This window comes from Lygodium microphyllum, chromosome 11, assembly GCF_053477565.2.
Source record: "Lygodium microphyllum isolate KBCC chromosome 11, Lygodium_microphyllum_v1.1.10, whole genome shotgun sequence".
Taxonomy (NCBI): Eukaryota; Viridiplantae; Streptophyta; class Polypodiopsida; order Schizaeales; family Lygodiaceae; genus Lygodium; species Lygodium microphyllum.
Window position 1 is genome coordinate 74187650 of NC_141145.1, and position 6000 is coordinate 74193649.

The following is a 6000-nucleotide window of genomic DNA, read 5'->3' on the forward strand; positions in this document are numbered from 1 at the left end:
CATGCTAAAGAGCAAAAGTAGATTTGGAAATGGTTGATGTATGAGATTCTACATTTGACAAAATATTGCTGCACATTATGTTCATGAATATTATGAATTTAATACGCATTGAGGCTATGTTAATTTTGTGCATGACACATGGATGATAGTTTCACAATCTAATGTTTGGTATTTTGATAGTGGTGCAATGTAAGCAAGCATATTACTCCTTTAAGAAGTTATTTCTCTTTGAATATGCCTTTGCAAAAAGACTCTGTTCAATGGGCTAACAACACCTCATACCGTAGTAAAGATATTAGTAAAGTGTAGCTTACAACAAATAATTAAAGCACATTTGTGCTCACATTGCAGCTTTATATACTTGGCATAAACAAGAACTTGTTGGTAATTTTCCAATTACAAATCTCAATTTTCAAGTTATGTTGATGAATGGTTCATGATGGCAATGCTATTGAAATTATTTATTTCATCACGGACTTTATATTATAGACTTTACATGATGGATGTCTATGAGAGGGTTGCACATGATGCATGTGTTGCTATTGCTAGTTTTACATATTTGGTTGAGCTATTGTGTGCATATTTTGGCCACTTGAATTATGGTCCCTAGTTACATCGTCTAGCAAGATATGGTGCTTCACTCCCAAATTTGTAGGCTCTTGCATGGCATGCTCGTAAAGTTTGAATTAAGTGTGTTGCATTTTCTAAGGATGAGGAGTTAGAATTGATTTATAATAATATTGTGGCCCTGCATGGATACCTTCTCTTGGCACATCATGTAAAGTCCATGGGGGGGAGCATATGTTCAAAGAGTTCCAAGCATTATGTAGAGATAATGGTGTTGGGGGCTAGGGGAGAGGGAGAAACACACGTTCAAAGAGTTCCATGCATTTATGGCTGAAAAAGATATTAACCATAATTTTAAAAATGCTGAAAAAGATATTAACCATAATTGCAAAAATGCTTACACTCCACAACAACATGAAGTGGCTGAGAGGGAAAATAGGATTTCATGGGAGATAAAAATGATGCAAGCTAACCTTGGTAGGTGGCTTTGAACCACCTACAAAAATCATCTTTGAACTGCAAACCAACCCCCAACCAGCTTGGTGTTCTAACCAACCTTAGGCATTACCCCTCAGTCCCCTGTCATTTATTCAAGATGTGTAGGAACGAGAAACTGACAGTAATAACTAACAGCCTCTCAGTTTCATAGGTTCGCAGACGTCTCTCTCTGATTCAAAGGTTTTCCAAATTACAGACAGCCTGCACTTCATGTGGGTTCAAGCACTAACGATAGGTACACAAGAAGTGTACATGGAAGAAGCAGCTACTCGTAAGAAGCGATATACATTCAAGGAGTCACCAGAGATGAGGAATCTCATGCAGCCAGCAGCCGTTTCCTGTACCCTCTGGAAAATTCCACAACCTTGTCGGGGGGTGCCTGAGATGTCAGCACTGCCTTGACACTTGGGTGCTCGCTAACCTTGCTTACCCAGGCACTCAGATGGGGGCATTTCTTGTCATCCAGCATCTTGAAATTCCCTATGGTTTCATAGGCCTTGAACCAGGCGATGAACGGTGCTAGGGCAATGTCCACCAGACCCAGCGCCTCCCCGCCAAAGTACGGGCGACCCCCTTCGAAGACATCCCGCAGTGCGCCTTCCAATGTTGTTAGAGCTTCTAGCACGTCCTTCTTGGCTTGCTCCTGAAGCTCACCCTCAGGGCTCTTCAGAATGCGATAGCATGCACCATTAAACTGTAGAAGCGGCAATTACAGAAGAGAATCAGATATTGGCACAGTACTACAATCGTCCCATCTGCTCAACAGATCATGTCTAGTTAAAATATCCTGTACACTACACAACAACTTCAACTGCAGGTAACGAAGAATACGGTACATATGGTAAACGATATGTGTAATTAGATGCAGAGACCATACCGTTGCATGTTAATTAATCTATTTGCAAGGAGTACACCAGTACTGCAGGCAACGAAGAATTGAATGCAGGTAATGGTAAACCATACATGTAGATGCAAACCAGCATACCACTGGCAGGCAAAAGCGAGCAGGCAGCACATGTGTTGCACCACAAAGATACATGCAAAGACTACAATAAGTGCAGGCTAACCGTCAGGTCCAATAAGAAGAGTAGATGTGCTACACCAAATCGTACAAGAAACAGTAGCCAAAAAAGAAGAGAACAAGCAAATTGTGACATTTTCCCATGGGCACAGACAATTTGCCTGTTACATTTTCCCATGGGCACAGACACCAAGGATACTAGGTGCCAGGAACTGTCGTCGAGCTTAATGAGAGGGAGGGGAGAGAGGCGCCCTGGTAGAGCAGCACCTTGTTGTCGACATAGTCGGCCCAGAAGCGGGCGAGGGCTCTGCGGTAGGGGTCGTCCTTTGGGGGGAGGAAGGACGGGGCCTTGGAGGCCCAGGCCTCGTGATTGCTCTGCCGTTGTGGATGAGCACGGGGATCTTCTTGTGGACGGGGTTGGACTGGAGCAGCAGCTGGCTCTTGTTGGAGAGGAGCTCCTCCTGGTACTGGAACTCCACCCCTTTCTCCTTGAGGGCGATCACAACCCTCATGCCGAACATGCTCGGCCATGTCGTCAGGACCTTCACACCCTCCTCAGCGTCAGTCCCAGGCATGATGACGGTGCTGCTGGGAACGAGCACGCATTAACACTCTGATCTCTCCCTCTCGATCTCTTGCTGTTCTTCCTCCTACTTAGCTTAGTCGCTAATCCACCCCTACCAATACTGCTTTGCTTTGCTGTTCTTCATATAATCAGTGGATTTCTGCCGCTGACCAGCAGAGTGGCCTCAGCATACACGTCACATTTCATGTGGTGACTGTGATTCCCTCTTTCACTAAGGCCACCCAATATACTAAAATGTAGCCAAATAGATTTCCCACACATGTTAAGCATAGGAAAAACACTTTTACACAAGAAATTAGAAACATACTTCACAATCTCCCACAATTACTGTAGCTAATAACAATTGTAAATGCCATAAACTTGCAAAAATTTCATATGATCCACAAAAGACAAGTAGTTGCAATCAAGATGCCCAACAGAAAGAGCTCAACACATGAGATCAATGACATAAAGAACGTGGTCACAAAGATGCTACAAAGTGGAGTTATCATTCCTTCACCAAGTGATTGGGCTTCCAAACCACATCTTGTGAAGAGAAGACAATGGGCAATACAGATTTTCCATTGGATTAAATCCTCACAATAAGTTTTTGTGTTAGCTACCCACTATCAAGCTTGAATGATTTACTTGATACATTAGGCAAGTAAAGGTCCTTCACATCTTTGGGCCTACCCTTTTAATATTGGCAAATCACTCTTCACCCAAAGAATGCCCATAAAATAGCTCTCTAATGCTTCAATAACTTTAGAACTCTCTAGCTTGACTAATGTAGGCAATATCTTGTTAAGAGGATGGAAAACATATTATTTGGTGATTCAATTTGCCAAAAAAAAGTGCTTGAATTCTACCTAGATGGTGTTAGCAAGGCCTAAAGCCAAAAACAATAACAAAACTACAAAGTTTCTCAGGTCTATTGTTGCCAATCTCGGATCCATAATCACACCCTTGCCAGAATTGCTTCAAAAAGGATCAAAGTCCATTCGATAAATGTCAAAAGCATGCCATTACAAATTTAATAGTCTAAAATGGAAAATTCAAGAGGCTACATTACTATGGTAACCCGACTTCTCTAATTCATTCTTACTTGAGACGGATGCTTCCAATTCCAACTTAAAGGTAGTCCTTTTGCAATAAAACACTCTCAATTGTTGGTAGCCCATCTCCTTCATCAGCTAAAGTGCTACTCTAATAATATAGGTAAACTATTCCATGATTAAAAAGGAGCTTTATGCAAGGTGTTTTGAGCTTTGCCAAAATTCCACCCATACCTACATGGCTCAAATTTCACCATTGGGATGGTCCATCAATCGTTCATCCTCATGCTAAGGAAAGTGCATTCAATAGGGAGACTTCTCTAATGGATCCTACCACCATAAGAGTACTCTTTTGACATCAAATATAAAAAAGAATCCTCTTTTGACATCAAGTATAAAGAGGACTAATAAAGTCAACTAGCAGATGACAATATGATATGAAAGATACACAATGCACTCCTTAATGTGAGGTACACAACTTTCCCATGAACACCTCATGTGCAATGAAAATTTCTTGTAATAGTAGAAATAATACATAACATTTGAACATATTCAAATCATATTGCAACCACCAAATAGCAAGTAACAAATAACATGTTATACTTCATTGATAATAACCAAAATCCTAGGTTCTATGTACTTAATGTCCTAATAGATTACTACAATCCACCAAGTCCCCCCTATTTAGCCATTTTAGATTGCACAAAGCACTTCACAATCTAATATCCAAGTATTATTGTCCTAACATGAGATCCACCATTTCAACAAAATTAAACAAGTCTATAACATGCTAGATGCATAAAAACCCAAAATCAAGAAAGGTCATTTAGAATAGACTATAGTCACAACCCCTTTTGAGATGATAAGCCATGATCTCATATGAGAATCATCCCGTTTTGCACCCTCTGTGGTGGGTGAGATCACGTGTTTCCACCAAATATCACACCACCTATTACACATTAAGATGCAAGATGTTGCTCATATGCATACAAACCTCCAAAAAATGCAAGATGTTGCTGATATGCATACAAAGCTCCAAAGAACAAAAACATGTCAAAAAGAGAACTATGGCATTGGCAGGAATCAAACCACCTACAAAGGAAACATGCTAGCTAGTTTCTATTACTCAATTAGACAAAAGGCATGTAGTAAATCATTTATGCACACGTGGATTAGGCCGTACAAAGTAGTTAGGCAAGTCAAAACAAACACCATTTATGCAAAGTGTATTGAGATATACAAAGTAGTCAAGCATCTTCAAACAAACACCAACCTTGTTGACCATGTTGTAAGGAAAATTAGGATGACAACACACTATCCAAAAGGATCAAACCATTCTTCACCCCATACTTTCAAGATTCCCCTCATCATGCATGCATTAGCAATTCATTCCAGAAAACCTTGCAACAATCGATTATGAACACCAATACAATTATGCAATGTATCTTCCCCCAATTGAATTGGCCACAATATTGAAATCCATAACACATACCAAACAAAATCAATAATCCAATGTCCTATGACATAGATTGTAAAATCATCCCCCCTTTAGAGCCAAACACACAAGCCACTATGTTTACCCTGCATATGACAAAAACATGAAAGTTCAATATATTTTCTCAAAAGATATTAGAAATTCTTTAATGATTCTTATGGTTAGGAGGCATGATCATTGCTATTACTACAAACTATACAACCTCCCTGCTTTGGACCAAGAGAAAATGCTTCAAACTAGACAACAAGTACCATTCTTTGTACATCTATACTGCCTTGCATTGAGTCGTTCTCTACTCAAAGAGTTTTGACTTTGAAAGTTTTGATCTACTTTAAGACCCTTGAAATATTTTATCACTTGACTATGTATTGTGTGCACACATATTGGCAACTCAAACTTGGCTATGTATTTTATCAATTAACTATGGACCCACTTTAGAGATTAGTTTGATTGATAAGGGTACTTTTTGAGATATGTGGTAGAAACCCAATTTTGTTCATTTTTTCGCTCTTCGGTACATTTTGAGAGTTTGAAAAAAATGGTCCCTTGAATAGCTTGTTCAATACAAATTTTCAAGATGGGTAACAAGATTATCCCTCATAAAGTTACAAATTTTGTGAAAAAAGTCCGAGTTTTGGAAAATACATTGAAAAACTCAAAAGTTTTGGAAAATTTTGTGTAAAAAATCCAAATCGAGGGCTTGCTTTTTTAAATCCCCCCTTGGTGGTGACTCTCGGAGACAATTAGACTGGATGAGACCCACTTCCAAGCCATAGAGGCTTCCCCTCATTGAGGGTGG

General features: G+C 39.8%; 1 pseudogene across 1 annotated transcript; it reads right to left on the reverse strand.

Moving 5' to 3' along the window:
• Positions 1–928: 928 nt before the first annotated feature.
• On the reverse strand, positions 929–2840 carry LOC148028963 (putative glutathione S-transferase parC; annotated as a pseudogene). Its single transcript, XR_015692354.1, has 2 exons — positions 2354–2840; positions 929–1759 (listed from the first exon to the last, which is right to left on the reverse strand). The product of XR_015692354.1 is annotated as a putative glutathione S-transferase parC (transcript).
• Positions 2841–6000: the final 3160 nt, after the last annotated feature.